We start from the raw sequence: 26,092 nt of genomic DNA on the forward strand, positions 1-26,092 counted from the left end.
AATGGAGGTAAAGTAGGTAAATTTACTGCTGCATACAATGATTATTAAATCATTTACTTCCCACCATCACTAAATAAATATCTAACAAATAGCTAAAGAACATTCTTTTAAAATAGTACCGAATAATTAGGCTGCTTGGGATTCTTCATCCACTGGACTGCCCTGAGCTTGTCTCATTCATCTTTGTTTTCCCTGTGTCACCTCCCAGAGTTCCTGATAAGGCCCGGTGCACAGTAAAGTTTTCTGAAATGAAAGGGGGCAGGTGAGAGTCTTGAATTTTTCCTTGGCATCCAAAGAGCTGAGAGATATTTGCACTCTCAGCACAGCATTCTCTGAAGGGATCCATCCAATGTGGAAAGCATCCTCTGTTCCATATGGCCCCTCCAAGAGTTTACAGCAGGAAGAATCAGATACACAGAGCCCTGCCTTGTGTTTACATTACCCCAGACCAACAGAATAATGTGTTCCGACTTCATTACAGCCTTTATTCCAAGGCTTGAAATCTTGAAAACATCTTTCTGAGTGTATTGGAAATCTTCATGTAGATGCATTTAATGTAATTAGATTCAGCCAGCCATGGTAACTCTGGTATGTGTGATGTAATTAGTAAAGCAACTAGTTGAATGAAGTTGTACGGCCTCTCGCCCCATTTGGGAGGAGGTGAGATACTGACACACTGTACAGAGACTGTGTAGCTATAAACATTGTCTAGGTTGATTGTCAAAGGAAGGCTTGTTCTAATTAAGACTGTGAAACGGCTTCTCTTCCTCTAGCAGAGATGTTCTCAGTAAATATTTCCTCTGGAATGGAACCTTTCATGTTTGGGCTCCACCCAAAGTGGAATTTAACTTTCTCTAAGTCTTAACATTGTGGAGCGGGAAAGGGGTGGGACTGTGAAATTCTTCCTTCCAATGCAGGAGGTTTAAAAAAAAAAAAAGAATTGAGCATGTAGAGTTTACAAAATGAAATAAAGATTCTTAACGGTTAAGTAACCCAAAACGAGAAACACCTGGCTGAGTGTTTGGAGACTATGAAGGTGGTGATGATAGTGATGACTTGATAAGTGATGCAGTTAATCTTACATAGTGTAAAGTTGTTGCCAAGAAATGGCTGCTCAGAGACAGACTGCATGTGTTAGGCAGAATAACAGCTCTCCAAAGATGTCCACATCCTAATTCCCAGGAAGTGGGTTTGTTGAGTTACATGGTAGAGGGGCATCGAAGTTGCAGGAGGAGTTAAGGTGCTGATCAGATGACTTTTGATTAGGGAAATTATTGTGGATTGTGCTTGTGGATGACATGTAGATAGCAAGGGGAGGATTACCCAGAGTTAGCAATGGTAGTCATGGGAGGGGACAGACAATAGGCAGGGATGGTGGGAACAAAGATGTACTTGAAGAGAAGATTGTGGGGAAAATGGGTACGTTGCTAATGGCAATGGCTGGTCCAGTGGAAAGGCCACTACTCAAAGGCTAGAAAGTCTGCTTTGAAGTCTTGGTTTTACCACCTCAACCTACCCCCTCTCACAGCATTAGAATTGTCATTGCAAAAGAGGGATGGTGAGACTTACCCTGCCTCCCAGGATTGTCAGGCTCAAGTGAGAAGCAAGCCTCAGTTATTTGTAAACTGTGAGTTTGAATGCATAGCATGGTGCGATACTGCAAACGAGGTTTAAACCTCTGAGACAAGCCAGCTGTTTTCCCTCTGCCTACAACTTCCTTGAATTCTGGCTGATATATTTGAGGGCAACTTTGGAGCCACCAGGTCTGGCTCATAGCTAGCACCACCTAACCCTTTGATGAAGACTCCAAATCTGATCTTGCTGGCTGCTTTGAGCTGGCTTCCCATAGGATTTGGCGTGTCTGGCTTATTTGTAAAATCAGCAGAAAATCCACCCCAGCTGGGAGACATCAATTCCTTCTAGCCAGAGCACATGGGTTCCCTGCAGAGGAGAGACTTGCTTCTTTCTCCAAAGCACTTGGTGTTGGGTCTGAAGTGCCTCCTTCCTCAGTAGGAACTCAGGCAGGTAAACATCCGTGAAGCTGGACACTGGGACACCAAGGCACAGTCTTGGTCTCCGAGTCTCTCTGCCGTCTGTCGTGGGGAGAATATGAATGGCTTTCTGACTAAAGCCAATGGTGGATGTGGATGATTGTAGTGCTGATGGTGAGTTATGATGTGATAGAAATGAAGCCACTTATCTCTGCAGCCTTGTCTTATAATACCTATATGCCAGCCATCCTGACCTTTCTTTCTCGTCCTCTTCTCTGGCAAGCTTGTTCCAGATCAGGGCTTTTGCACCTCTGCCTGGTGTACCCTCTGTCCAGAATGTTCTGCCTCCAGATCTCCATGTGGCTGCCACTTTCCCTGATTTGGGCCTTGGCTTGAATGTCATTTCCTCAGACACAGCATCTCTGACTACTCTGCCAGTGGTACCTACTCCCATTCCTGTTACTTGCTTGTATGATTTATTTTCTTCAGGATCCTTATCACTACTGAAATTCTTCATTCTTTATTTCTTTCCAAACAACCTTGTCCATCCTTTTCAGTGCTGTAGCCCCAGACTCCGGGCATTATAGATCATCAATGCATGTTTGTTGAATGAGCACCTTGTGCCGCTCACCGTGTGCCAGGCACTGCATGCAGTCCTCTATAGACATTCTCAAGGGCTACTCCAGATACTTCTGGGAGAAGGAGTTTGCTCTCCTTGTTTTACAGATGCACCGATAGAGGCCCCGAAGGGCTGAGTGATCTGCCCTCGTTCCCACAGCTGGTAATTAGGGGACCCTGGATTAGAACCGTGTTCCAAGCGGTTGCAGCATTTACAGTGGTAGCTCCCAACTCTGAGCAGAAGGACCACGCAGCTGAAGGATCCACGGCTTGCAGTCCAGGATGACCACCTGATCACGATTTTTTTTAAAGTAGTGCTTCTTGAACTTTAATGTGCATTGCAAATCACCTGGAGACTTTGTTAACCTGGAGATTTGGATTCAAGGGTGCAGTTAATCTGTTGTGGGGCAGGGGGTGTGTTGTGGTGTGGGGTGGGGTGCTGAGATTGTGCATTTCTCACAAGCTCCCAGGTGCTGCTGGTGGCCACGATTTAAGAGCCAGGGCTTAGAGTTTCCTTTGATTTGAGAACTGCATCAGCTATTTGCAGAACAAAGGCAGGATGAGAGGGACCTGGTAAATCTTGTAGTCAAATCAATTGCTGCAGCTGAGCAAAGAGAGCCACGGTCCCTCCTTCCCTGGGAGAAGCGGATGTTATCCCAGCACCTTCTGCAACCTGGTCAGGGACTGAGTCCCGGAAACTTGGGTCTAGCATGTGTGTCTGAGCCTAGATTTGGTTTCCAGTTGTGTAGCACTTGGCTGAAGACCAACAAAGGGGCCGAGCCAACTATAGAAAGTCATCTCTTTAAGCAGTAAGTATTTCCTGCCGACCCCTCATTCCTGGACCCCAAGTATAGTTGTCCAACTCTAAACGCCAAATGAGAAGCTTGCTTGGAGTTTAGGAGTTTCTCACAATGCCTACAATTTGCTGGAATTTTCTCATTTAGAGGATAAGTGTAAAATGTCTGCCCTGCTTATATTAGAGGGTCGTTAAAGTGCTTTGAAAAGTAGAAAGCAGCATTTCCCAAATGTGGGTGGAATTGGTTTTCAGTAGGACAAAGTCCCAGCATTAGGGAATACTAATCACAGAGTGAGGAAGTTATTCTCTCTTCAAGTTTGTTTCGGCTTCTGATTAATTTATAAGAAAGTCTCACTTCAGGATTACTATATTTCAAACGCTTCTTTTACATGTCCCAATCTCCATTTTTTAAAAGCAGAGAAAGAGGTGGCAAACAGCTGTACCTAACTAGAATTTAATAATAATTGATTTTTTGTGTGTGCTTTTTTATGGTTACCTTCTATCTGTGGCAAATGATATAGCTTTTCCATTTAAGATACTTATATAAACCTTCCCTTTAAAGATCGATGTAAACAAAACATAAGATGATTTAAAACATAGTAGGTAAAATGACAGGGTGAATGCAGATATGGTAGAAGTTGTGAGGGTGATATGAAGATGAGTCAGTCTAAGAAAATAACATTAAGATCTGTGATCCCAGCACTTTGGGAGGCTGAGGTGGGAGGATCACTTGAGGTCAGGAGTTTGAGACCAGCTTAGCCAACATGGTGAAACCCTGTCTCTACTAAAAATACAAAAAATTAGCCAGGTGAAGTGGCATACACCTGTAATCCCAGCTACTTGGGAGGCTGAGGCAGGAGAATCGCTTGAACCCAGGAGGCAGAGGTTGCAGTGGACCAAGATCACACCACTGCACTCCAGCCTGGGTGACAGAGTGAGACTCCGTCTCAAAATAAAAACAAACAAAAAAAGAAAATAACATTAAGGACTGTAAAGGGGTATAGCTGTGATATTATTCATGGGATGACACGAAGACGCCCAACACGGCCCTGCCCAATCAGTGGATGTGCCTCCTCCCTGACTCTGCGCTGGTAATCCCACCTGAGTGTCCTCAGGCAGGACATGGAGGTGGATATTAGCCCCAGGCAAGAATGTGCAGCTAAATCTCAGCCACAGGTTTGAAGAAGCCTTTGGGTCTTTCTCTATTTGTGAAACCTTTTGGGAAAAAAATAAGCAAGACAGCTATATAAAGGCTCAGCATCTTACATTTGCCTGTGGTAGAGACAAATCAATTGTTTTGCTTCAGGCCTTGCTTGCATTTTTGTTGTTGTTGTTCACTATCTTTAAAAGAACTATAGTGATTGTAAATAGAAGTTGCCAATTTCGTGGTTATTCTCTAAATCTCATTGCAACAGGCCAAAAGAGTTAAAGAATCATTCTGAATTCCAAGGCAGCATGGGGTAACTTCCAACATCACAGAGTTGTGTCAGAATCCTGGCTCAGCCAGTGCTGTGGGCTGAGTTGTGTCCCTATCCAGTTCATATGTTGAAGTCTTAACCCCTAGTACCTCAGAATAAAGTGACTGTGTTTGGAGATAGGGTCTTTAAAGAGGTTAGTTATTTAAACCAAAGTCATTGGGGTAGGCTCTAATCCAGAATGACAGGAATCCTTATAAAAAGGACACAGACACACAGAGAAAAGACCACGTGAAGGCAGAGGGAGAAGATGGCCATCTATAAGTCAAGGAGAGAGGCCTCTGAAGAAACCAACCCTGCCCACAACTTGACCCCAGACTTCCAGCCTCTGGGACTGTGAGAAATACATTTCTGTTGTTTAAGCTGCCCAGTCTATGGTACTTTGTTAAGGCAACCCTGGCAAACCAGTCCAGCCACTTGCCATCGGGTGGTCTTGGTTAATTGCTTGACATCTTGGAGCTTCAATGTCCTCATCTATATATTGGGATAATGCTATTGACTTCACAGAGTTATATGCTCAAATATGCTGACGTATGTAAAATACTTAGCATAGTCTCTGCTACACTGTAGATGCTGAATATGGATAACTATTTTTATTTACTTGGAGATCAGTCTCCCTTCCCCTCCCATTTTGAAGAGTTTAAGACACAAATGACAGCTATTATTGCTACCTCCTGACCTAAATCTTTTTAAGATGTTAATTGCTATTATAAAGCCTTTAACAGATATGTAGTCATCTATACTGACTCCTTTGTAACTATTAAAATGATATCATTGGCTGGGCACGGTGGCTCATGCCTGTAATCCCAGCAATTTGGGAGGCCGAGGTGGGCAATCATGAGGTCAGGAGATCGAGACCATCCTGGCCAACATGGTGAAACCTCGTCTCTACTAAAAATACAAAAGTTAGCCAGGCGTGGTGGCACACACCTGTAACCCCAGCTACTTGGGAGGCTGAGGCAGGAGAATCACTTGAACCTGGGAGGTGGAGATGCAGTGAGCCAAGATTGTGCCACTGCACTCCAGCGTGGCGACAGAGCAAGACTCTGTCTCGAAAAAAAAAACAAAAAACAAAAAACAAAAAAATGATATTATCCTATTTGGTAGAATCCACTTTCTTTAATATGCATGTCTTTAAATAACTCTGTGCTAAATGGTGTTTTCCATATCCAATCCACTCTCCAGTGCGGGTATATGAAGTGGGGAGTCATTTAAGTAGTTGGATAGGGGCATGGTATGATCATAAGACTCATTGTGGGCTGGTGGACACCGAGACTGGCAGTAGGGTTGCTGGGCAGTTACTGTCATGACCCAGGTGAGCTCGTACGTGTCTCTGGGATCCCACCTGGGACTATGTCCTTGCTCTGCTGCTTATTGTCCCTGAGACTTTAGGCAAGTTACTTGTTTTTTCTCTCTCTAGCTTGGTTTCCTCCTCTGTAAAATAGAAAAGTGAAAATAGTACAGGGCTATCCATTTTATGTAAGGATTGTGTTCCTGGAGACTCAGCATAATTCAAACAAAATGTACATATTTAAATCAAGAGTAATTTACCTATAAGAATAAGCATATACTGGGTTTTATGTTTATTCTGATGGGTAAAGTAGGCTTTGCATTATTTTTATACCTTTAACTTTGTTCCTTTCTGTGTGATTGAAACTTTCCAAACTTATACATGTGTTTTATATAAAATACCAATGAGAATTATTTGGCTGTTAAAAGTCTTTTTTTAAAAAGAAAATTATCTCTATCTCTGTATTTTTAAGCACTTTAAAACAATTTTGAAAATGTGTTTATTACAATGGACTCTTTCTAAATATCTTCTTTACCCTTCAAAAAAAGATCACTCAGGCCAGATGGTCAGTTTTCCTCTGTGCTTTATAAGCCCTTTGCAGAATCTGCTCCTGGGGCTGTGGGATGGGAGTTTAGGAAGGGGGCTGGGAGTGGGCTGGCAGTGAGGGACAGAGCATCCAGCAGTGAAATAGTTAACCTGCCTGCCACTGAAGTGGAGAGACCCAGCTTGAGGCAATCCTGTGTGAGGCAGCAATAAATTCAAGCCAGGTTTTCAGAGTGGAAACTGAAGCTAGCCTCTTTAATCAGATATTTCAGAGTCACTCAGCATAAAACCCAAGACTAACGAATTCGTACTTGGAACTGTTTTATAGCTGTGTCATGAAATGTAGCTGAGATTCTCAGTGGACTTGGATACACCTTATGTGGTCACTGTCACTTAGGGACCATAAGGCCGAAGGTACTTCCCAAGTCTTGCCCCATCCAAACCCCCCAAAGTGTAAGATGCACAGCACCCACAGAGCTGAGAGCCCACTTCCCTGTCTGCATGTTAGCTTCAGGTAAGATGCAAAGACTAGGAACACAGTGAGGTTTTGCCGCTAGGGTGTCCCTGCTTGAGAAAAGCATTGCCTGTGTCTCTAACAAAAACAAAATGAACTCTTCTGGTGGCAAAGTTCAATTAAATTTCAAGATATGGCTACAGTCAGCTGGAGGAAAGACTTCTACTCTTGAAGGAGGTAATAACTGGGCAGCTAAGGGTTGGACGATCTTCAAGGCTCTGGTGCAAATGTCTCTTGCTTGATTGTTTTAGCAAACCTCCAGTTATTTGAACTATCCCTGGCTGTATGGGCTGGGGGCTATCAACTTTTGTGGCCCTTAAACTATGCTGTCAGAAGGTGGGAACTAGATTACTTCATTCTGCTCCTGGGAAAGGGAACAGACTTGTGGGATTTAAAATGAATACGTTAAATTTGTTGATTATCAAAGGGAAAAATAGAGAAAAATAAATAAACTCTTACAAGATCTTGGCTGAAGTACAGGGACCAAAGTTTAAATCCTTGCTCTCAACCAAGTTAGGATTTTGTAAAAGACCTTCAATTTTCCCTCCCAATTCACTCAGGTGGGAAGAGGGATGTACCCTTTGTAGGCCCCTGTTTCCCCTCAGGATTCTTTTTTAATGTAAATGGAAGGGTAACAAGAGGGATAGCAACTGTACTCCCATGATGCATGAAAAAGGGCAGCAGCCTTATGATGAATTTTTCCTTTTTTTTAAAGAAAAAAAATACAGATATATCTATGTATCTCAGTAAAAAATATTTTTAAAAGTGTGATAAGATGGATATTGTCACATGCAGGTAAGAGGGTAAAGTGGTACTGTTTGGGACGTAAGTTTAGCAAAATATATCAGATACTCTAACAAGATTGAGACTCCATTCATTTCTCTTTTAGGAATTTATCCAAAGGAAATAACCCAAAAAGTGCACAATTATCAATATGCTATCATTGCATTGTTTACGATAGTGAAAATCTCAACCTCAATGTTGATCATATGGGAAATAATTGGTTATATTAATGTTGGTTCAGCCCCACAGTGGTATCATCCTTGGCAATTAAAAATAAATGACAACACGACCAAAGGCACAATCCATGAAAGAAATAATTGATAAGCCAGACTTCATTAAAATTAAAAACTTCTGCTCTGTGAAAGACATAGTCAAGAGAATGAGAAGACAAGCCACAGACTGGAAGAAAATATTTGCAAAAGACAGTCTGATAAAGGACTGTTAACCAAAAGAAAAGTATAAAAAAAAACCTCAACACCAAAATATGAAATAACCTGATTAGAAAATAAGCCAAAGATCTCAACAGACACCTCACCACATAAGATATACAGATGGCAAATAAGCATATGAAAAGATGCTCCACATCCTCTGTCATTAGGGAAATGCAAATTAAAACAATGAGATACCATTACATACCTATTAGAATGGCCAAAACCCAGAACACTGACAACACTAAATGCTGACAAGGATGGGAAGCAACAGGAGCCTCATTGATTGCTGGTGCAGGTGCAAAATATAACAGTATGGCCATTTGGGAGGACAGTTTGCCAGTTTCTTACAAAAGTAAAAATATGCTTACCATACAGCCCAGCAACTGAGCTCCTTGGTAGCTACCCAAAGGAGTTGAAAACTGTACAAAAACCTACATACAGATGTTAATAGCAGCTTTATTCAGAATTGCCAAAAAACTTGGAAACAAGATATCTTTCCATAGGTGAATAAATAAACGGTGGTATGTCCATACAATGGAATATTATTCAGCATTAAAAGGAAATGAGCTGTCAAGCCGTGAGGAAACTTAAATGCATATTACTAAGTGAAAGAAGTCAGTTGTGAAGGCTATATAGTGTATGATTCCAACTCTATGACATTCTGGAAAAGGCAAAACTATGAAGACAGTAAAAAGACCAATGGTTGCCAGGGGTTAGCGAGGAGGGAGAGGTGAATAGGCAGAGTACAGAGGGGTTTTAGGGCAGTGAAAATACTCTGAATGATACTATAATGGTGAATACATGTCATTAATACATTTATTCAGACCCATAGAATGTACAACACCAAGAGTGAACCCTAATGTAAACCATGGACTTTGAGCGATTACGATGTGTCAACATTGGTTGACAGTTGTAACAAATGGACCACGCTGGTGGGGGATGTTGATAATGGAGGAGGCTCTGCATGTGTGGGTGCAAGGAGTGTGCTGGAAATCTCTGTACCTTCCTCTCAATTTTGCTGTAAACCTAAAACTGCTTGAAAAGAAAAAAAAGGCTTTAATTTCTTTTTAAGTCTTCATCTCTTACTATGATACCCTGAGCATTTCCCCCAATGTCTTTAAGGGAAAAGAAGCTGGAAATAAAAGGGTAGATGTGTGGTAATGACAGCTTCGTGAAATTACACACATAGAAGGAGAGAAATGCAGCAAAGTCATGTCTAGGTGGCAGGGTTCTGGTTAAAATAATTATTTTCTTTTACATTTTTTCCAAGGTTTTCAAGATTGAACCATTTTTATAACAAGAAAAAAAACGTACTCCCCAAACAACAATGGATGTGAAGCATTTGCCAGTCTTCAGCCTGTGAGGCAAAGGGGGACTAAGAGCATGTTTACTTGCTTGGAAGGTAGGACTTTTAACCAATGTTTCTTTTACCTGCTGAAGGCTGAGAAGCCAAGAAGACACTGGAGGTAGAGCAAAGCGTGTGCCTTTGTGTTTTTGCTCTTGTTTGCTTGGGGAGCAATGTGCCTTTGTGGCCTCTTCAGGTGGGAGAAGAGGTAGAGGAAGAGCTCCTCCAGTTTTTAATCCCCTCGTCTAATCACCAGACCTTCCTTGTGGTTTTCCTGGGACTCTTTTTACTAAGTGGATGGATTGACACTGTTTGTGCGTGTATGTTGTACTTGGATTATGCCTTAATGTGTCATGATGATGACAAAAGTGTTTGCAACAGCAGGCAGGCAAATGTCCCTGCTTTTAATAGAAAGCACATTCCAGCACTTTATATTATCTGTAACACATAGAGCTGCTTAGAACAAAGCATTGCCCCTAAGACATGGTCCCCAAGAGTCTTTAATAAGTTCCAGACCTCTGTGAAGGTATTAATTTAATATTTTAAACAGAATGACTTTAGCTGGCTGGGGCATTTTTATGAGGGAAGGGAGTATATTTAAAACCAGGGCTGTTTCTGTAACAGGAGCTTGTTTTGAAGGAAATGTTCTTGGGTGGGGACTCTATGGGTACCAGGCTGTCAAATCTATGGGCCAACTTGATGTCAAAAACAGACATTCTGGATGTTTCAAACAATATTTGAATTGGGTCCTTGCTGTAGAATTTGGACATAATTCTAAAGCATGATTTTAACACAAAGGGGAGAATAGTAAGAGTCTATGGGTATGCCAGGCACTGTTAGAGGTAGTTTCTCACAATAGTTCCATGAGAAGGGCTTTGACAAGGCCATTTTATAGAAAACAAACAAACAAAACCTAAGTGACTATTTTTCAAAGTCACAAAGTTTGATGGAGGAGCTAATACCAAAACTCAATTAAAGTCTGTCCAATAACTAAAAGATATAATTGGATTGTTTGTAACAAAAAGGATAAATGCTCAAGGGGATAGATACCCCATTTTCTAAGATGTAATTATCATACATGGCATGCCTGTATCAAAACACTTCATGTACCCCATAAATATATATATCTACTATATACCCACAAAAATTTTTAAAAAGTCTGTCTGCCCATCTGTCCATCCATCATCTGTGTATTTATGTGTGCATTTTTCTACCTATCCATCTTCTATATTTCAGAATACTTTACTCTTTCTCAGGAAGTACTAGAAATAAAGATAAGCTTAAAAAGCAGATCCTGGTCCAATTGATAGACATTCCCTGAATTCAAAGTCATCAGAGTTATTGAATACTGTGTAGAGTCTAGAAGCACAGAGTTAGCTGATTTTTCCAGAAGGCAGCATGATGTAGTGAAAAGAGCAATGCACTTGGAATAAGAGGTCCAAGTTTGGATCCTGGCTCTGCCACTTATGGATATCTGTGACATCAAGCAAGTCTCTCCCTGAGCAAGTTTCTTTGTCTCCAAAATTAGAATTGTATTTAGCATTGTGCCTAGTAGGTGACCAGGGAAGGCAAGTTAAACCTGAATTTGGTCCTAGTAGTGGGGGTAAGGAATAGGGAGAGGATTGTCCTTGAGTCCTTTATGGATCACTCTGGGTCTTCAGGAATCAGCAGTCCAATGGGTTCATAAGGAACCTCCCCTTCCTGGCTAATGATAGTCAAAGTAACAAACTGGGGTGGAGACACTCCCAAATGAGACATTGGAGCCCCCTCAAGGGAGTGATCATGTTCAATGGGCATCACAGGCATGGCAGTCTTCTTCCTGGATTCACTTCATTCCAGAGCCTGTCAATCCACTTCTTGGCATGAACAGCCCTTTTTGGGACCACCCTTAGTGTATTCCCACCTGCTCAAGAACTCTGTCCTTCTTCATGTCCCCAAGCTCCTTTCCCACATGCTATGTTGCCTCATACATGGAACCTTGAATCCCTAAATAAAATATGTATTCACATCTGTGAAGATCCTTTGTGACCTGGGACCCAGGGCTATGTGCATGAAAGGGCTAATTTTTAGTATTCCTTTAATGGGCCTGCCCTGCCTGCTCCTGCTCCCTCTCTATGAATGTTCAGAAGCCTCCAAGCTTTCCCATCCAGCCATTCTTGCTTATTTATCTCAAGACCTCATATTGTCCTTCTCTGCTTTATTTGGGGAATGACTTTATGGGACTGTTGTATATACATCCCGACCCCCAAACCATCTCTCAGACCCTCCATGGCCGCATGTCCTCTAGGATCCTCCCTGTTCAGCACAGGTCTGTAGATGAGCTATTAAGAACTTGGAGTCATATGAGCCTCGGTCTGCCTCAACTAGCTCAGTGGGCTCTAGTAAGGAGAAGGGCAAAGGAAATGAAGAACATAGGGGATAACTCACTACCTTTTCACCTCTCTCCTGCTGCTCACCTCTCTTGCCTCAGATCCTCATTTCTAAAATGAAGATAGTAGTTGTATCTTCCTCAGTGCTGTTTGGAAAGATTAAATGACTTAGTACATACAAAGCACTTAGTGTAGTGTTTAGCCCACAGGCTGCTGCTATTACTATTATGGCTGCTAATAGAAATCATTGGAAACATGATGATTTGAGATGGAACATTGTATATTAGGAAGAACATATCTAGTTTTAAATCTAAGCTCTCTCACTTTGGTGTGTATGAAAATTAGTCTTCCTGGACCGGGTGCGGTGGCTCACGCCTGAAATCCCAGCACTTTGGGAGGCCGAGGCAGGCCGATCACCTGAGGTCAGGAGTTCAAGACCAGCCAGGCCAACATGATGAAACCCCATCTCTACTGAAAATATAAAAATTAGCTGGGCATGGTGGCGCGTGCCTGTAATCCTAGCTACTTGGGAGGCCAAGGCAGGAACCCGGAAGGTGGAGGTGCAGTGAGCCGAGATAGCTCCACTGCACTCCAGCCTGGGTGACAAGAGCAAGACTCCATCTCAAAAAAATAAAAAAGAAAATTCATCTTTCTGAACCTCTATTTCCTCATACTCACAGTGGACATAATAATGACTTGCTCAGAGATCCGTGGGAATGTAAAGTCTCTGGGACTGTGCCTGGCACTGTCTGAGCTTCGTGGGTATCAGTCACCTAGTTCTGTGGCTGTCCTGCCTGCTGTCGCTCCCTGTTCCACAGCACTGGGGGCTGCTGCTGCTTTATGGAGTTTGCCTCCACCAGTGCTTGGAGTGGGAGCGTGCAAGGCAAGCCAGCCGAGGAGGGTTAAAGTCAGGGAATATTGTGTACTTGAACTGACAGTGATTCACAACATGTCTGCACAGATTGCTCAGAGTCTAGGCATTTGCTAAAGTTGGGGAGATGGTGGGTGGGGGTGGAGCATGGGGCTGTGAGCAAAGGATGTTCCGTCCCTGGGAGTATAAACACAGCACTGTCTGTAACCTAAAAAGGTTTGGTTGGGAGGGCCATCAAAGTCTGCTGTGCATTATTTGGACTGTGCTCAGCCTCCTCAAGGAAGCGCCCACGAATCCACCCGTGTTGCATCTGAGAGCTGTCACAGGCCAGAGTCAGCAGTGCTGGACTCTGCACAGGATTCCTGGCAGCTGCCTAGGTGGGGGCTGCCATTGCCATGGGTCTGTCCCAGATTTGCCACTGTCTCTGAGGCAGGTGGGTCCACCCATCTGGCCAGTGACTAATCAGAGTGAGACCCTTTCCTCATTTATAGTCCACGTGCCAAACCCTTCTTCAGGGCCAGTTTATATTCCTTCCTCCCATCCCAACTTCCCCTGGTTTCCATCCCCTTGGCCTTCAAACTGCAGCCTCGTTTCCTGTTGGCCACCTCACCCTGACCCCTGGATTCTGCTTCTTTGGTCTTTAGGTCTGGTTTTTCTCCTTCATCAGGGTTAACGTGTAAAATGGATGATGCTGATGTGGTCTTTTGGATCCCAACCTGGATTTTGAGGCTTAATCTGTAACCTTCCCTCCAGGTTTCCTGGAGCGCAGTAGCACCTGGACAGTCTGACTGGCACAGTGGTTATGAGATGTTCTTTGGAATGGGACAGACCTGGGTTTGAATCCTTGCTCTGCCACTTGTTGACGGGTTTAGGCCATAATGCCAAAGGACACAATTCCAAACACCATAATCCTGAATGTTGAAACCCCAAAAGATCAAAATTCCTAGTCCAAAATCCCCAAAATATAATTCTGGAAAAAAAAATTCTTTAAAATAAATTTATTTACATTTTAAAAGGGAGATTTATTTGAGAAGCATAAAAGAATGACAGCATACTCCATAGACTGCTTTACAGAACAGACTAGTTAATAATAACATACATATTTTTGCAAGCATAAACAGTCAGGTGTACTAACAATAGTCATGGGGACGTAACAGTTGTGAACTGTATACGTGAAGAAGTAGGTCAGAAAGTGAAATTTATAAATGCATACCACTATGGTTGGCAATTCTGTACACCCAGCTTTATAACTGTGGTCATCTGAAATACCACGATGGGCAACCTCAATCTTTTGATGAGAGCAAACAAAAACCACAATGGGTCACCACTGCATATGCAGTCACCTGAAGAATTGGGACTTCAAAAATCATATCTTTCACAAATGCAGATGTGCAAAGAGAGGTCTTTTTTGTACATCTGCATTGTGAAAGATAAATTCTTTACATCTTCATTTACTGAGGAAGTTTCAACAGTTTTATATACATGCATAGTGCTTACACACAAAGTCAACATTGTGAATAAAGCACTTTCTTGGTGTCAATTTTTTTTTAAAAAAATGTCTAAAATGAATTAGAGCTCTCTAAAAGTCTTTGTGCAATTTATACCGCCAGTACTAGAAATGATGCAAAGATAAAACACATAGCATAGCCAATTGCTGCTATGTGTGAAGGGGCAGAAGTTATATACAATTGAATAATTTGGCAGGGGAGATTTCTTGTGTTTTTTCATTTGTTTTCACATCTATGAGTTTGGAAACACTCGCTGCATTTTTATTTGGAGAGTGGTTGTGGTTATAAATTTCATAAGTATATGCTGTCCATCTGAGAGTCTGGGTATTGCTTGGCTATTGCAATTAAGTGATTTTCTGCTTTTGCAGCACCAATAATAATTAGTTTTAAACTTGTATCTTTCACCATTAAGTAACCTCATACACTTAAATTAGAGGGAACAATTTCACAGATCTCTTCCATTGTGTTGTAAGGAACGCAGTAAGAACGAATGATATCTGATTTCCCCAATACAAAATTTATATTAGTCAGGGTTCTCCAGAGAGATAGAACCAACAGGATATAGATTTAGATATATGAGAAGGGATTTACTGGGGAATTGTCTCACGCAATTATGGAGGCTGAGAAGTTCCATGACAGGCCACCTGTAAGCTGGAGACCCTGGGATGCTGGCAGCACGGCTCTGTGCAAGTTCAAAAGCCTTAGAACCTAGAAAGCAGATGGTGTAACTCTCTGTCCAAGGTCAAAACCCTCAGGACCCAGAGTGCCACTGGTTAAGTCCCAGAGCTCAGAGCCTGAATTTCTGATGTCCAAAGCAGCAGAAGAAAAATCTGTCTCAGCTTCAGTGGAAGACCATTTCATCTTCTGTATCTGTTTGCTCAGGGCCTTTGGCTGATTAGACAGTGCCTGCCAACACTGAGGGCACATCTTCCTGCCTAGTTCATTCACACTCACACACTAATCTGTGGAAACACCCTCACAGACACACCCAGAATAATGATTTACCAGGTTTCTAGGTATTCCTTAATTCTGTCAAGTTAGTACTTAAAATTAAGTCCACAAATCCACTCCTTGTCCACTTGGCACCCTTAAACTTTGTTTATTTCTAAACAAAGACACTAACAAGATAATAGTTCGCCTAAGATGATGGAACTAATATGATGCAGCTATTTATTCTGTGTACAACTGAAAAGGTACTAATCTCTTCCCTAGGATTCTGCTTTCAGGATTTCAACATTTGGTATTTTAATCTTTCAGGATTGTGATTTTGGGGATTTTAGAGATTAGGGATTTTAGATGTTAGGAATTTTCGACTTCAGGGGTTTTGATCTTTAGGGATTTCGACATTCTGGATTGTGGCATTTGTGACTGTATCTCTTGAGGTTGCAATACACACTATGTATGTGTGTGTGTGTGTGTGTGTGTATACATATGTACAGATACAGATACGTTTTGTGGTTTTATCTTATTATTTATTTATTTATTTATTTATTTATTTATTTATACCTGATCTAAAATGAGTGTGCCTAGTAAATGACAATTTGAGTTTTGCCGGTATCTGAGCAGAGTGCTACAAATGTGACCTGAGGTTTGGGGAAGGAAGAGCTCGGGCTTGTAGGAACATGACCTTTGATGTTATACCAATGTCGGGTGGCCATTTGTACTGTGCTTCTGTCACCAACGTGCACTCGTGAGGTTGGGGATTGTGCCTTATTTCTCTTTTGTCTTTTGTGCGTGAAATATCATATTCGCCAGCAAATATTTATTGAATTAAACCAACTTCATTTTCAATTAGTACTGGTTCCTTCTTTAAGGAAATCACTAAGTGATTTCTGATGTCTTTAAAAGAACTGAAGGGCCTATACTCAAGTTTTTCTCCAATACAGAGTTGTCATTTTCAACATGTATCTTAAGAAAGCATTGAGTCAGCAGAACTGAAGAACTGGGGCTTTGAGGGAAGAGTTTGAATTATTTCTGAGACAAGCAAGAATGCCACATTTCCTAGAATGCAGCAGCAGCTCTGCCCAGGCTTGTTAGTTGAGTGGAGCAAGCTAACGAGCTTGCCTCATGGGGAGTTGGGAAGCAACAATCAGCCCCTTGGAAATAATTCCTTCCTAGGGCGGGAGGTATTCCAATATTCCCATTGTCACCGTGATGAGCAGTCATGTGGAGAAATGTGGCAGGGTTGGATTGTGCCTGACTCATTCTCGTGGCTTCTCTGCGTTCGGGAAAGAGGGTCCATGGGACACTAGGCCAGCAGGGTGCAGCCTACAGTTACGGGGTCTGTACTGCACTACAGGGTGTGGCTGTGCCTGGGGTAGCAGGCTGCTGATGTGCCATTCCAGGAGGGAAGCAGGTGCTTCAAAGTCCAGGAAACAAAACAAGAAGATGATGGTCTAAGAGAAAAGATGGTGCAGTGGAGGTCATGATGAGCAAATGTACAAGCAGTGGGGGTCATTTTCAGGGTAAAGATGGGCTGGCCAGAGACACATGGAATGGGAGTCAGAGCCTCATTCTCCATGCTCAGGGTGTCTGCCATAGCATCCTTCTTTTGTGGAGCCTGAGGACTTGGTTGGCTTACTATGTGAAGTTAAATGGACTGATCTCTGCTGAAGAAAGGACTAAGGGGGTGGGAGTGGACATTGTACTAAATAAATGTCTTCAAATATCTCTAGGAGGACCCCTTGTAGTAAAGCAAATTGACAACAGAAAATAGAAGGGTTAGGGAAGAGATGGTATTCTTGACAACCTCTTGAGTTTCATAGTGAGTGTCATAGATCATAGGAGATGAGCAAAGGATAATACTTGTGTATCTGTGCGGAAACCCCACCCAGTGAAGAGTAAGTGCATACTTGAGCCAGAAGGCCAGGAAGGCTCTGCCATCCCCTTTGACCAGAGTGAGGGTGGTAGTAACAGCGCTTCCTTAGGAATACCTCAAGGTAGGGGAGGATCCAAATAAGCCCCTGGGCTTTTTTGGCCGCAGCCAGACAACCTTGCAGTGAGAATTTGACCCCAAGGACTAGTCATAGGGGTTCCCTACAATGACACCAAATCCACTCTGCCTCCCTGAGAAATTCGTAGAGTGGAAACCTAGGTGTGAAGAGATGAGAGAGGTCAGGGAAGGAATCTCTTAGATGAGGCCCTTTTTTGGGAGCCAAGCCTACCTTTCTGGGAGAAGGAACAGGGGAATGTGGGAGTGTTAGGTGTTGAGTTGTGTAATCCCAGCACTTTGGGAGGCCGAGGCGGGCGGATCACGAGGTCAGGAGATCGAGACCACGGTGAAACCCCGTCTCTACCAAAAATACAAAAAATTAGCCGGGCGTGGTGGCGGGCGCCTGTAGTCCCAGCTACTCGGAGAGGCTGAGGCAGGAGAATGGCGTGAACCCGGGAGGCGGAGCTTGCAGTGAGCCGAGATCGCGCCACTGCACTCCAGCCTGGGTGACAGAGCAAGACTCCGTCTCAAAAAAAAAAAAAAAAAAAAAAAAAAAAAAGATATGTTGAAGTCCTAATCCTTAGTGTTTCAGAACTTGATATTATTTGGAAATAGAGTTGGTGTCGATGTAATTATTTAAGAAGAGTTTATACAAGAGTAGTACTGGTCCCTAATCCAATATGACTAATGTCCTTATAAGAAGAGTCAGGAGAGACACACAGGGGAAATGCCATGTGAAGATCAAGGCAGAGATTGATGTTATGCACTGACAAGCCAAGGAACGCCAAAGATTGCCAGCAAACCACCAGAAGCTAGGAAGAGGCAAGGAAGGGTTCCCTTACAGGTTTCCAAGAAGGCATGGCCCTGCTGATCCCTTGATTTTGAACTTCCAGCCTCCATAACTGTGAGACAGGGCCAGGTGTGGTGGCCTATGCCTATAATCCCTTTGGGATTTGGGAGGCCAAGGCAAGAGGATTGCTTGAGCCCAGGAGTTTGAGACTAGCCTGGGCAAGGTGGGGAGACCCCATCTCTACAAAAAATAAAGGAATTGCCTGGGTGTGGTGGCGCATGCCTGTGGTCCCAGTGAAGTGAAAGGATCACTTGAGCCCTGGAAGTCAATGTTGCAGTGAGCTGTTTGTGCCACTGCACTCCAACCTGAGTGACAGAACGAGACGCTATCCCAAAAACAAAACAAAACAAAACAAAAACAAAACAAAAAACAGAACCGTAAGACAACAAATTTCTATTGTTGAAGCCACCCAGTTTGTGGTACTTTGTTACAGCAGCCCTAGCACGTTAATACAGATAGCTGAGGGAGAATCAGTATGTTTGTGTTTCTAAACTATTTATTACCATTTAAACTATTTATTACAAGTGAATTGGAGACTTAAGAAGGCGTATATGTGACTTACCTCATCTTTTCTCCCTACTCTTCTCTTCACCTTCTTTTTTCCGTCTCCTACATTTCTTTCTAAAGAGATAAAATCTTATTCTTAAAATGAGGCTATTAGTGGAATAAAGATTTCCATGAAAGTGATTGATTCTGTAATAACATTCCAGTCTGATGACTTCATTTCTGCTATTCCCATTGTGTCATTCCCCAGGAAGACACCAACTGTCTGGGAGACAGATGCACTGCAGTCGTTTCCCCCTGCACAAGCAAGTCGTTTTTTGATTGGCTGACTCCAGCATCGTGTCAGTACCCTCTGCTGTGTTGCGGTTGGGTGTGTAGAAACACAACACCCCAGCCTTTGCATCCAGGAGCCCAGTGCAGGCTGGCAGGACTTAATTCTGACAATTCAATGATTTGACCCAATTTTCCACCTGACACCCTTTCTAGTCTCCATATTGGCTTTTGAATTGGCCCTGCTTTTCCTTCCTGCCCCCTTCACTTCCTCCATTTTCGCCACCCAGAGCATAGCATCCTGCCTTGTTCCTCTCCAATCCTTCCTCCACTGGGTGATTTTCCTAGGTGCATTCTGATCGTGTCGCTTTGACCATGAATCATGTCAAAAATGGCCAGTGGCTCTTCTTGATCCCTAGATCTGCTACAAAGTCCACATCTTTGTTACATTCAAGATCCTCCATAGTTGTCATTCAAGATCCTCTATAATATATCCCCAAATTATTTTAGTGCTCCAACGTCCAGGAAACAAAACAAGAAGGTGATGGCACAGTGGAGGTCACGATGAGCAAATGCACAAGCGGTGGGGGGTCGTCATAAGGGTGAAGATGGGCTGGCCAGAGACACATGGAGAGGGAGTCAGGGTCAGAGCCTCATTCTCCATTTATGAGGTGTCTGCCATGGCATCCTTCTTGTGTGGAGCCCGAGGGAGATGTGAGATGTCATCTCTTGCATCCACTTTAAGTTCCAGACAAATTGGACTATGGACTGTCCCATTACGTGGCCCTGATCTCCCTTCTGCCATTTCTTTGTTCATGCCTCTCTGTTTGAAGTGTCTTTGTGTACCTTTCTCCTTTTCATTTCAAATGCCGTCTCTCTCTGCAAGCCTTTCTTGATTTCCCCAACCAGAAGCATGTTCTCCTCTTTGAATCCCTTGACACTCTGTTTTTCTATTTCTCTCCTGGCCCTTCTCTTATGCTCTCCTGTGTTTTCCACGTCCATATTGCTAGCCTTGCTTGCTCTCAGTTGCTTAAGAGCAAGCATTTTTCAATTATTTTGTCCCCCTACTTCTCATCATGACCTCCCTATGCTCCTTGGAGCTCTTCCTCTGTTCAGTGTTGATATGTGTGGTTGTACATGTTGTTTATTGCACAAGGACCCCTGGTCAAGAGGGTGAGTGGGGCTGAAATCCGGCCTATGCCCTGCTTGCCAGGTTGTGTACCTTGGTGCAGGGCCATAGCCCCAACTTTAAAAAAATTCTCATAAAGATGCCATATGGGTCGATGCTAGGTGGTCCAGTCCTCTTGAAATCAGCTGTCCTCTACCTTATCTGTGCCTTCTGGCCACAAGGTTGCAATGGCCTCTGTGGACTCCATCCCTTGCCCAGAAGAACCCCGCTTCCATTTCTGCCTCTGCCTTTCCCCAGAACCCCGAAGTGTGCCTGCACTGGACTTCCAGAGCTTTCAGATTGTATTTCCATGGTAGCATGTAGGCATCTCAGGAACAGCTCTCTGTAGCATCAAAAATGATTTGTCCCTGCTCTTTCCCCTCACCCCGCAGCAAAAACCTGCAGGAGCTGCAGGTGGTGGCGTCACAACAGCTTAGGATCCAAGAGACTCATTCCAGCCGCTAAAGCACTAAGCTTTCTCTGTGATCACACATTTTGCACCAGCCAGAGCTCACACATGCCTCTACAGACCCACGGCCAAAGGCATGTGGATATCAGCAACTGCTTAGAGAAGCTGGCCAAGGCTGGCCTGACGAGGGGCGAGGGAGGGAGAGCCCAGATTACAGGCAAGATGAGATGCATTTGAAACAACTGACAAGAAACTGTACGTCAGTAATCAGAACAGCTGTGGGCTCCTCAACACGGCAGATGGGTATGCGGGGAATGCTGTGCAGCTTTAATCACATTTAACACGCCTGTCAGAGAATTGGGTCCATCTTAGTATTAAATCGGGTTTTCTACATTGTTTGTTTGACAGAGTTCGGCCTTACCCTGCTTGCTGCACTCAGTATGGCTAGAAGGAAATTGATTTCTGTTCCTCGTTTTCAGCAGAGAGTAGCTAGTGCCACTCTGCCGAGCTGGGGAAGTGGTGGGTTTGTGTTGGGGTTGGGTGCAGGGCGAAGAGACCTGTGAGCCACTGTTCTGGCTCAGAGGGCAAGAGCTCAGCCAAGGTTGGGGCAATAGTTCTTAAGGAGTGGGCATCCCAGCCCTGATTTATGAGCACTGTGTGATGCTACAGTGTGTGTGTGGCTGTGTGGTTAAATTCTGAATTTTTGAATGCTTCTATGAATGGGAGATTCATAGAAGCATAGGAAAAAATTCCAATTTTTCCATTCTGTGCCAACCCAGTACACAGTTTCCATTTAGTATTTGCCAAGGAAAATCAACCCTGCTAGTTATAAGCCCTAAGTGTGGCATCCTGATATAACAGGAGGAGGCATTTTGGGCCCAGTGGATGGGAGTTCAATTCATTTGTTCATTCATCCGGGAAATGTTCGTGGAGTGCCAGCCCTGTCAAAGGCACCGTGCTGCTGGAGCCACAAGACAAAAGAGCGCCTGACTCTGGGCCTGACTTTGTCTTAAGTGCTGCTTGTGTAGTTAAACATTGAATAAAAATTCCACAAAGTGGTACTATTTTCATCTGCATTACACAATGAGACAACTGAGACTCAGAGAGGTTAATGACTTATCCAAAGGCAGGCAGCAAGAAACTGGGAAGAGCCAGCATTCAAAACTGCACTCCTTTAATTCCTCTTAATAGCTCCACTAACCCTTGTCTTGTTCCCATGGAGAAGAAGGTATGACTGTGGACAAATTGCTTTGTCTTTCTGTGTCTCAATTTCCTTGCATGTGAAGTGGAGATGATTACAATAATTTATTGGTGAAATGAAAGAGTGCAAGAAGCAAACTCTAGAGCAGGACATAAAACTTAGCTGTTACCATGTTTCTGTGGTTATTGCTAAGAAAGAGGCAGCAAGCATTTGCATGCTGTTTCAGTTACTATGGCTGTATCACAAACTGCCCCCTAAACTTAGTGACTTGAATTAATGGTGACCTATGTTTTGCTCACAGATCTACAAATTGCTCAGGGCTCTGTAGGGACAGGTTGCCTGCATCACTTAATGTCAGCTGGGGTGACTTGAAATCTAGTGGCTAGAATTATCTAAAGGCTCACTCAGAGACTTGTCTGGTGGTTGATGCCAGCTGTCAGTTGAGACATTCTCTGATGCTGTCAGCTGGAACACCTACATATGACCTCTTCATGTGGCCTGTGCTTCCTGCCAACATGGCAGCTGAACTGTACTGAGGATGAGCATCCTAAGAGACAGCCAGAGCTAGGCAGAGAGGTAACCTAGCCTTGGAAGTTGCATTGTGTCTCTTCCATTGTATTCTTTTTTTTTTTTTTTTTTTTTGAGACAGAGTCTCACTCCATCAGTGGCACAATCTCTGCTCACTGCAACCTCCACCTTCCAAGTTCAAGTGATTCTTGTACATCAGCCTTCCAAACAGGCATGTGCCACCATGCCTTGCTAATTTTTTGTATTTTTAGTAGAGATAGGGTTTCGCCATATTGGCCAGGCTGCTCTCAAACTCCTGGCCTCAAGTGATCCACCTGCCTTAGCCTCCCAAGGTGTTGGAATTACAGGCATGAGCCACCACACCTGGCCCTTTCCACTGTATTCTATAGTTTGGAGAAGTTACCCATTCCCTCCTCTCCCACTACGGCCCCCGGCATGCATTCATCCTCTAGATGCAAGAGGAGGGAACAGACTTTACTTCTTGGTAGGAGGAGTGTTGATGCCACCTTATAAGAAGAACATGAGGAATGAGAGGCTTTGGAAAATACAAACTGCCATGTGAACCCTTGCATTACACCAAGTCTGACCTTCCCTGGCCTTGAAGTTCCTACAGGTAGATGCAGAAAATACTGATGTACTAATGTATACTCCCCTGCCCCTGCCCAAGTGATGAGCAGATGATGGTTGCAAGTCACTAAGTACTGCTTTTCCTTGTTTCTAAAACTCATTTCTCTCTGTATTTTCAAACTCATGAAATTTAGATGCATCTTATGGTCTGGAAATTTTAATGTGTGTGTATGTGTGGTTTTCTTTCTAACTCCTCCCTTCCCGCTCCCAACCAAGAAAAGAGAAAGTGTTATCAAATTGTTTGTATACCTTGCAATCAATTTGTATAAAAATTGAGAAAACTTTGTGATGAATGGACTTAGAGCATTTATTTCTTCATATGTGCATTTAATGGATATTTGAGTATCAGCCAATATCAGGGAGTTTGACCTGGACCAAGGGAGTGTGGTATGAACTGAGACTGAAGAATTAACTGGAAGAGGTGGAGAGGTGGTTTTGGCACTCTGTAAGGGCTTGGAGCTCTGGAGGCTTCCTTCAGATCAACGGAGGCAATATGTTAAGTATGCATTCACCAGTGAGGTTCTTTGATGTAAGGTTTCCCTCATTGCTCAACTGAAAGCTCTGTGAAGGCACGTATTTTGTGTATTTTCTCATCAACATATCCTTAGCACTAGGAATCTGACACAGAGTAGGTGTTAAAAAACTGTTTGTTGTATGAGTGAAAAGTCTATACTTGCTCCCTCTTATTTGGGTATTTTTTCTAGATGCTACCAACCTTCTTGTTCTGTGGTTGTCAGAATAGAGCTGGTTTACTGCAACCCACCCCACTTCACCCCAGGGGAGTTGATAGGCTCAGCATATAAAACTTACCTGGGCAGGAGTGAGGAGAGACGCACCCCTGGCCGTTGGGCTGCTATGACCCTCCCACAGCCTCCCATGGGTCTGTTCACCTTTGCTCTCCCCAATGAGATGAATGTTTGCCTGGTTCCCAGATTCCCTAGGTAATGGGTAGTCCTTATCAGGAGGACCAGGTCCTGCACGAAATGTCCCATTGTCCTTTTAAACCACTGAGTCACAGAAGTTGAATAAATGTCATTTTTCTCTTAGTTAAAGCATGGTGGAGGATTTGTGCTTATTTATACAGGTTTGATTGTCTTAAAACAGTTTCCTGGAATGCAGCTCACTGCATCAGACTTACCTTGGCATGTTTATTTAGGAAGCAGACCTCCGGGCCTCTACTCTAGACTCACTGAATCCAAAGCCCCGGGGTAGGGTCAAGGAATCAGTATTTTTAGCAAGCACTTTAGTGTTTCTGAAGCAAGTAATCTACGTCTACATCCTCATAATCATAACATTCTAGTGCAATTGTTAAGGAGGATGAGTGTTGGAGTAAGAGTTAGCAGGGTTGGAATCCTCAATGTGTCCTTGGACAAGTTAACTATCCTTTCTCAGCCTCCTCTGTAGTGCATCCAAACACTTTGTTCAGAAGAGTCCTGTTTTGTGCCTGCTGTCCTGGCATTATTATCAATAGCATCCCCTTCCCCAAGTGTCGTGATTTAAATAGCAACTGATGTGTATAATTTATCCATACTCATCTGTGCAAGGGGAAGGTGGCAAACACTGCTGTTGCCTGCCAGTAGTCATTCTCTCCTTCTCCCTCAGTTCTATTCTGCTAAAATGACAGATCTCAGCCCCCCTTGTAGCATAACATAGAGCAATCTAATGGACTGTAAGCAGGAGTTCTGCTTTTCTGTAAAACCTTTTTTAAAAGAGAAACTGAGTTGTCCTGTGCCTTTTGCTCATCATCCTTCCTATTCTTCCTACCTGAATGCCAGAGATGGAGTTATATTCTTGTTAGTACAAGGAAATAAGCATAAGAACAAAAGCCATGCATGAAGGACAGCTAAACAGAAGCTTGATGGAGCCTGCATGTGACAGCTGCCACATCATCTCCCTGAGCTGCCTCATACCCCTGGTCTGCTTTCTTCTGTACTTATTCAGTATGAGAAAAAAATCAATGTATATCTATATAATCATTTCTTCTTACTTTTCTATATTTTTCTAAATTTCTGTAATGAACATGACTTTAATTTTAATAGTTGGAAAGATACCAATTCATGTTACTTCTAAAGATAGGGGTGCGGGGTTGCTGTTGGCATCTGTCAGGCCTGAATTTGCATTTCTATCACTGATAGAGTATGATTTGGGGCATTAATCTCTTGCATTTCAGATTCCTCAACTAGAAAATTGAATAAATGCTAACAGTGTGTAGGTTTGTCATGAAAATTAAAAGAGATAGTTATGTAAAATGCACTTGTCACATAATATGAATGTATAAATATTGGATTTTTTCTCCCTTTCAAATTTTTGAAATCAGAAAAAGTACTCAACTCTCCAGCCAGAGATCCATACAAAAGAATTTATTTCTTTTACACAAACCATGGAATTTCAACTTATTTCTTTTGGATCTTTTCTGGGAAAAGGTTTCTTGGGGCCTACTAGATACTGTTGGAAGTGAAAACTGGAATTTGTAGTTGGCACCCTAATTGGCTAATTGCAGCCTCTGGTCTTATTTGTTTTCCCTTTTGTCAGTTTTAACAGTTTGGGATATTTAAATAATCTTTCTCCTCCTATCATTTTAATTAAAGAAAATTTTAGGATTCTTGTCTCAAAAGGCAATAAAGCTCAGGCTATTAAAATGTTCCATCTCCTTAAAATCCCACAGAGTCCCAGTGTAATTTATAATAGCATCAAAAATATAAAACACTAAGGAATAAATCTAATGAAAAATGTGCCAGTCTTCAACAAAGAAGACTACAAAGCAATATTAAGATAAATTTTAAAAAGACTTTAAAAAGACTTAAATAAATGTACGTTGTTCATGTTTTGGAAGATTTAATACTGTAGAGATATCCATTTTTCCCAGATTATTCTATATGCATGTTTGCCAAAAGCTATAAACTAGAATTTTTATAGCAACATTATTTGTAATAGGTAAAAATTGACAACAACCCAAATATCCATTATTAGTAGAATAAATGGATCTACTATGAGATATTCCCCAAATCAAATATTATACAACAGTGATGCTGAGCAGTTCATTACATGCGACATTATGGGTAAATCTG

This window comes from Symphalangus syndactylus, chromosome 9, assembly GCF_028878055.3.
Source record: "Symphalangus syndactylus isolate Jambi chromosome 9, NHGRI_mSymSyn1-v2.1_pri, whole genome shotgun sequence".
Taxonomy (NCBI): domain Eukaryota; kingdom Metazoa; phylum Chordata; class Mammalia; order Primates; family Hylobatidae; genus Symphalangus; species Symphalangus syndactylus.